The sequence below is a fragment of the Fukomys damarensis genome, unplaced genomic scaffold (genome assembly GCF_012274545.1).
Source record: "Fukomys damarensis isolate Sample0158 unplaced genomic scaffold, DMR_v1.0_HiC HiC_scaffold_10, whole genome shotgun sequence".
NCBI lineage: Eukaryota > Metazoa > Chordata > Mammalia > Rodentia > Bathyergidae > Fukomys > Fukomys damarensis.
Window position 1 is genome coordinate 35,875,066 of NW_022900922.1, and position 6,436 is coordinate 35,881,501.

At 46.8% G+C, this 6,436-nt stretch overlaps 1 long non-coding RNA gene across 1 annotated transcript; it reads left to right on the forward strand.

Moving 5' to 3' along the window:
* The first annotated feature begins 271 nt into the window (after positions 1–271).
* On the forward strand, positions 272–2,713 carry LOC104861367. The gene is made up of 3 exons (XR_779991.3): positions 272–386; positions 514–1,318; positions 2,635–2,713. It is a non-coding gene; the product is annotated as an uncharacterized LOC104861367 (long non-coding RNA).
* Positions 2,714–6,436: the final 3,723 nt, after the last annotated feature.

Here is a 6,436-nt window from a genome sequence, read left to right on the forward strand (position 1 = left end):
CCTTAAAGTAGCTGTTAAAACCAATGAAAAAAACAGTTCTCCCTTGCCCCAGGCCTAAGGACAAATGGCTGTTTGCAAAGCTACACAAAGGCCTTAATTAGAGTTCACACTTGGGTTTGATGCAAAACAGGAGGCTGAATTCCAGGGTAGGCCAGCAAGGAATCATCAGTAAAGGAATCAACACCGGAGACTTGACAAGAAGAGGGGCCACCTGACTTGCTTTCCTGAGGGCATAAGATTCCTTAGCAAGCTCATCCCGGGCACTGAGAGCCTCTATGGATCAGCTGGGCTGAGGGGAGGAGCTCCAGTAGCAAAGAAACAAAACACCCACAAGATCAAAGGTGAGCTTGAGGAGTTCCCTGAATCAGGACCCCAGAACTAATTAGGTGAGCGCTGGTCATCCTTCCCTACCACGCCCCTTTGCCCTGGGGAGAAAAAAGGCAGAAACTGAGCCTAGAGAAACAAGACACTGTGGTGCTTTGCCTTCTAATCCTTTTCTCTTCTTATGGTTAGAAAGCCAGACTCTGGGAGTAAAAGCAAATATGAAGTGTCCCTGACAGAGGGGACACAGGAGAAGGGCACAGAACCGCTGAGATTCCTCAGAGTCTTCTTGGGGTTGGGATGTGTCCTCGCTGTCACAAAGGAGAATGCAACGCTCGGCAGAGATCCAAAGGGGAGTGGTGTTTTTAAAGGTGGGAGAGAGAAGAAGGCAAACCCACAGCCAAAGGCCTAATCTGACAACAGCTGGTCAGCAGGATTCGGTTTGTGCTGCGGGACGCTTTCGTGTGGCTCCGAGGACATTGACAACTGGGGCCACTTTAAGAACAACAGAAGAAATTCCGCCCTCTCATTCTGTAATCAGGAGTCATTTTAAACTTCACATGGAATCTCTGGGTTTAACCATTAACCTTGGTTTCAACTGAGTTCGAGCCGCTTTCCTTAGAGCCAAGCGCATCCACAAATGTTCAGAACTGAGAATGTTTGGAAGGACCACGCAGAGGACGAGGACACCCTTTCCATTCAGGAAGAGAGAGCTGGGAAGTCTGGAACAATGGCGACAGCCTTTTCGCCAGTCTGTGGGCCTCTGCTGAAGAAGAGAGAAATGTAAAAGTATCCGTTGCTCTCTGTCCAAGTCTCGTCGGATGGACAGCGTGGAGACCATTTAAAAATGAAATAGAGATTGAAAAAAAAAGGGTAAAATAAAGTCATGGGTCATAGACTGTGGATTCTGCAAAGGGCCCAGGACCTCAGGAGTATCCACCCTGGCTCCTGGATGGCTCCAGACCCTGACAACCAACCCCAAGAGGCCTCAAATCAGGTAAGGGACGAATTAAAGGGAGGGATGGAAGTAACACTCCTGGGCTTCCTGGGAACTCTGCCCAGCAGAGGGCTCTTCTGAATGACTGACCCAAAGCAGAGGCGAAGCTGTGGCGTTTTATTCTCCCCAGCCTGTCCCGGACGTGTCTGAACCCAGCCCAGAAGGGAGGCAGGCAAGATTACAGAAGTCTTCACTGTCTAAGGTTCCATTTTACTCCCCCAAGTAAAAGTGAGCGTGGAAATGATCCCCCTGACGAGGTACATGATTCCCGGAGAGGCCCGGCTCAGACTTGTCTCCATGGCGGGGCACAGTGGAGGTTGGTCCCGGGGGCTGGAAGGAACATTTTTGCGGAGGGAAGCAGTTTAGGCTTTGCCGAGATCACTGGTGTAAGGAGACAAGAAGAATGCTGGGCCATGGGTTCTGAAAACAAAGGCATGGATCGCAGGAGCCCACTGGGCCGCTAAAGAGGCAGGGAAGGGAAGGGACAGCAGCCAGCCAGCCCCTGGATGTGAGCCCTGCTGGATCTGGACGTTCACCCAGTGGAATCAGGAAGAGCTGGCAGAACCCCTGCTGTGGAGCTCTGCTGCCAGGGAAGCCAGCACACTGCTGCGGTCGGGAACCCTGAGTACTGGCAGGAGGCAGATGTGAGTTTCTGCTTTGATGCTGTGTGACCTCCGGCAAAGTTACTTTTGAAAGCTCAGTGTCCTCGTGGCCACAGTGGAGCCACGGCCCCTCCTTTGTGGCTGTGTGGGGTACTCTCTAAGTGAAACAGCCAACACGGAGAGGTATTGGACATGCGGGAAACAGTAGCTGTGTTATCTAGATTGCTGGACTGGGGAGAGGGTGGCAGTGGGTAGTGAGTTATAGTTAGATGGGGGTTAGACTGGCTGATGTGCTAGTTCACAGTGTGGTAACCAAAGATAATAACACACTATGTTTCTCAAGCTAAAATAAAGGATTCTGAATGTTCTCGCCACAAGGAAATGATGGAGATCACTGTGCTTCCCCTGTTTATACGTTAAACAATACATGCACATATGGAAACATCACATCGGCGTGCACAATGTTTACGCTTTTGTGTATCACTTAAAATGAATTTAATTAACTTAAAAAGATAAAGGATATGGGAGGATATGGGTATGTCAGGATAAAGACCAGCAGGATGCATCACGGTTTTTGGTCCTGGCACAGATGTAGGATGAGAGCCAGCACTAATTTGCCTGTAAACAAAAAGGTGAGAATGGGAATTTCCCTTGGGGTGGGTCTTTCAGGTGGCCAGACTGTAAAGGCTGTGACAATCTTTTTTTTTTTTTTAGGCTGGGCGGGGAACCCAGTCCCTCACCACTGAGCTCCGCCCTGTTCCAATTCTCCACTCCTGATGCACTTGGCTTGTGGTGGATGATATGGAACGGGACAGTCCTGAGGTCTTGACAAAGAGACCCTCACTACCAGGAAGTCTGACCACAGGCAGCAGACTCAAGCTGTGTCTGTCCGACTGCGCTGTGGAATTATTTAGCAGAGCTAATGGAGTGAAATGTCCTTGGGGATCCTGGGCGCTCTTCTCTGATTGATGGATATTAGACTCTGAACCCACGTTGGTGGTAATGAAGAATCACATAAGCGCAAGAGAGAGAGTGCAGGTAGCTGGAGCTAAAATGACCCCTTTTGATGGTGTCTCAGAAATTCTGGCTATGTGTATACAGGTTGAGCATCCTTAATCTGAAAATCAAAAATCTGAATGTGGCAAATGCAAAACACGATACCCCAAATAGGAAATTCCACACCATTGAACTTTGTTTTGTGTTCAGAGTTATTAAAAATACTGCATAAAAGTACCTTCAGGCTATATGTATACAGTGAATATAAAACTTAATTAAGTGAATTTTGTGTTTAGACCTGGGTCTCATTCCCAAGATATCTCTTCACATGGACGCAAGTGTTCCAAAACCCACAAATTACGTAAAATCCTAAACACTTCTGGTCCCTAGTATTTCGGGTGAGGGATGCTAACTTGGGACTGTTCGGCAGCTGGAAATCCTCTGTTCACATTGTCTCATGAGTTTCTCACCCACACCTGTACGATGGGGAGTATGGCGAGATGGTGATTATTCTCATTTTACAGAGGAGAAATGAAAGGTTCCTGAAAGTAATGCCACCCATTCAAGGCCGCACAGCCAGAAGGTTGTGCCAGCTATGCAAATGTGTGAGATCTGCATGCAGATGGCCCACTTTCCGGGAAAGTCTTCCTCTGGCCCTGAAACTTTTATCCTCCTGGGCTCAGGCTTCGATCCTCAGAACCAGACCATGAAATGGGGTTTCCCTTACAAGAACTCAGGTGATGGAGTTGGGATATTGCAGTTCCACACTCACCTAGTTTGGGTTAATGGAAAACTAAACTTCCAGATGCTTCCTGCTCTCTTGGCAAATCAGCTCAAGAACCCCACAGCCATGAGCATTGAGTAAAAATCTTCAGTGGGGAACAATGGAAGTGAAAGCCTCTTGAGCTGGCCCTGGGCCTCAGACTTCCTAACAAAAATAGTTCATAAATCCCTGGTAGAAACACAGACGCCATCCCCTACTTGAGCCAGGAGAACTTTGCAGCTCCTGCAACCTGGATGTATAATCCCAGAATGTGTTGATAGCACTCTCCTTCTTGCTTTAAGTGAAATACAGAGCTGAAGCAATAGGAGCCACTGGTGTCTTTGTGGGTAGTAGTTTCCTCTCATATATTTGCCAGGTTATCCTGAAAAATGGAAGCTTTGTTTCTGACACTGTTTCCAGCTAAAGCCACACCTGTTTTCTGTTTTAGATTAAGTACCTTAAGTGACATCTATATATATGTGAGTCTAGAATTTGTATATCATTCCTAGCAAGCACTCCTGAAAAGGACATCTTTCTCTCTCCTTTGGGTAACTATACCTGATTATCCTAATTAATGAAGATCTGCTACTCCACTTTTAATCACCACAGTTCAGATGAGGCCATGACCACCTTACGCTATGTGACTCTGGCTAATCAGTCTTAGTCACATTCTCCTTGTTCGAACACAACACCCAACACCCACGATTTAAAAGAGGAAAGATTTATTTTGGTACATATTTTTAGTCCATAGTCCACCAGCACCAAAGCAGGATAGCATCACAGAAGAAAAGCTGCTCATGGCATGGCAGACAGGAAGAAGAGAGAGAAAGGAGGAGCTAGGGAGGGAGACGAACCCTTCCAGGGTACATCCCAGTGACCCTCCTCTTCTGACCAGGCTACCTCTGTACAGCACATTTAGCTAGAAGCTCATCAGTAGACTAATCCCCGATGAGTATGAGTACAGCACCTGTGATCTAATCACCTCCCCAAAGCCCTGCCTATGATGCATAAGGCTTTAGGGGAATTATCTAGATATAAACCATAACACAGAGCATCAGGTTCAAAAATGACATCTGACCCAGCCAATGGCAATCAGAGGGAAGACACAAAACTGTGATCTGGTTGGAGCTTTTAGAGAAGAAGGCATCCTCTATCTGCTGGAGCTTACAGGAAAAGCACCATGTGGAACCTGGGAATGAAGGGAACATGAAGAAACTAAACCCAACAGATGGACAAAGGCCAGGATTCAGCTGCATCTAAGGCTGTGCAAGTCGTGGTCTTTCTGTCTACTAATCTGACCAAGCCTCTTGCCCCATAAGCCAGTTTGCCTTGGTTTTCTATAGTGTGTGTGGGGGGGGAATCCTGTTGCATTCACAGTGCAGATGATTTTCTGTGGTTTCTTTGCTACTTAAGCAAATAGAAGAACCTAATACACTACTTACAAATAAATTCAGTTTTAAACTCTGACACACATTCACTTTTGTTTCCAACTCACCAAAGAACGAAAGCATTATTCTAGGTTCATAAGAATGTAAACTGCCTCCATACCATCTGAGATGGTGCTTTATCCATCTGTGGGCCCACTTTCCCAAGAACAGCCCAAGGCCAATATTTTTAGATTGGTGCCACACAAGGTGTGATTTTCAAAAAATGGGGTATGACTTACTGTACAAACTCTGCCAATCCTACCTGTTCTGGAAAAACCCAGCCCCAGTGTATAAGAACTGGCCTTGCGTTGTGAGAGCCTGAAGAAGAGGCAGCGTGATGCTGGATTTCCCTGAAGGTGTTTACTGGGACCTTCCTGGCAGAGCTGTGGTCCTGGGAGGGATCAAGACCAAAGCCTCCCTGGAATCTGGGCCAGAGAAGAAGTTGTAGCATGGCCAGGTAAAAGTGACTTCATCCCCACTGGTTTATCTGAAGATAACATCACAGACGTTGGGCACATTTCTGATGCTCATAGTGCCCAGTTCTGGTTGTAAAGCTATTGTGGTTTGAGTTGTTATTTTGCTTGGAGGGGGCTGTTTGTTTTAGATGATATTTTTGTTTACTGTTTGTAGTGCTGGAGAAAAAGCCCTGAGCCTCACATATGCTAGGCAAATGCTCTCTTGCCAAGCAACACCCACAGTACTTGGTTTTATTTATTTACTGCAAGCTGGGAGACTATGCAAGGAAAACCAACTACCAGGTTACTCAGTCATGGGTGTTGAGCACTATTCAAGATGGCTGTGGTGGTGTACACTGAATCCCTAAACTACTCCCCAGTAATTTAGCCAAAAGAAATGAAAACATGCATCTGTACAGAAAACTAGATATAAAGGTTCACAGGAGCTCTACTCATAGCACCCCAAACTGGAAATAGCCAACATGTTCATTAATAGAAAATAGGAGAAAGGATAATGTTATGGTCTGTATGAGAAATGTTCCCCAAAACTTCATGTACTGAAGGTCTGGTCCACAGTGGAGCACTGTCCAGAGGTGAGAGTCTTTGGGAAGTGCCTGGATCGTGAGGACTCTGGCCTCATTAACAGATGGATCCATGGGTGGATTCATAATTGGATAGCATTATTGGGAGGGTTGGAAACTTAGGAGATAGGCACTAGCTGGGGGAAGTAGGTGACTGGGGTCATGCCCTTGGATAATGATGGTGAAACCTTTAGAGCTTTCAATGATACAAACAGCCTGCTGTGGGGCACGTGTGCCATAGGTTCACCACTGCCTAGGAAGTTTCTCTCTCTCTCTCTCTCTCTCTCTCTCTCT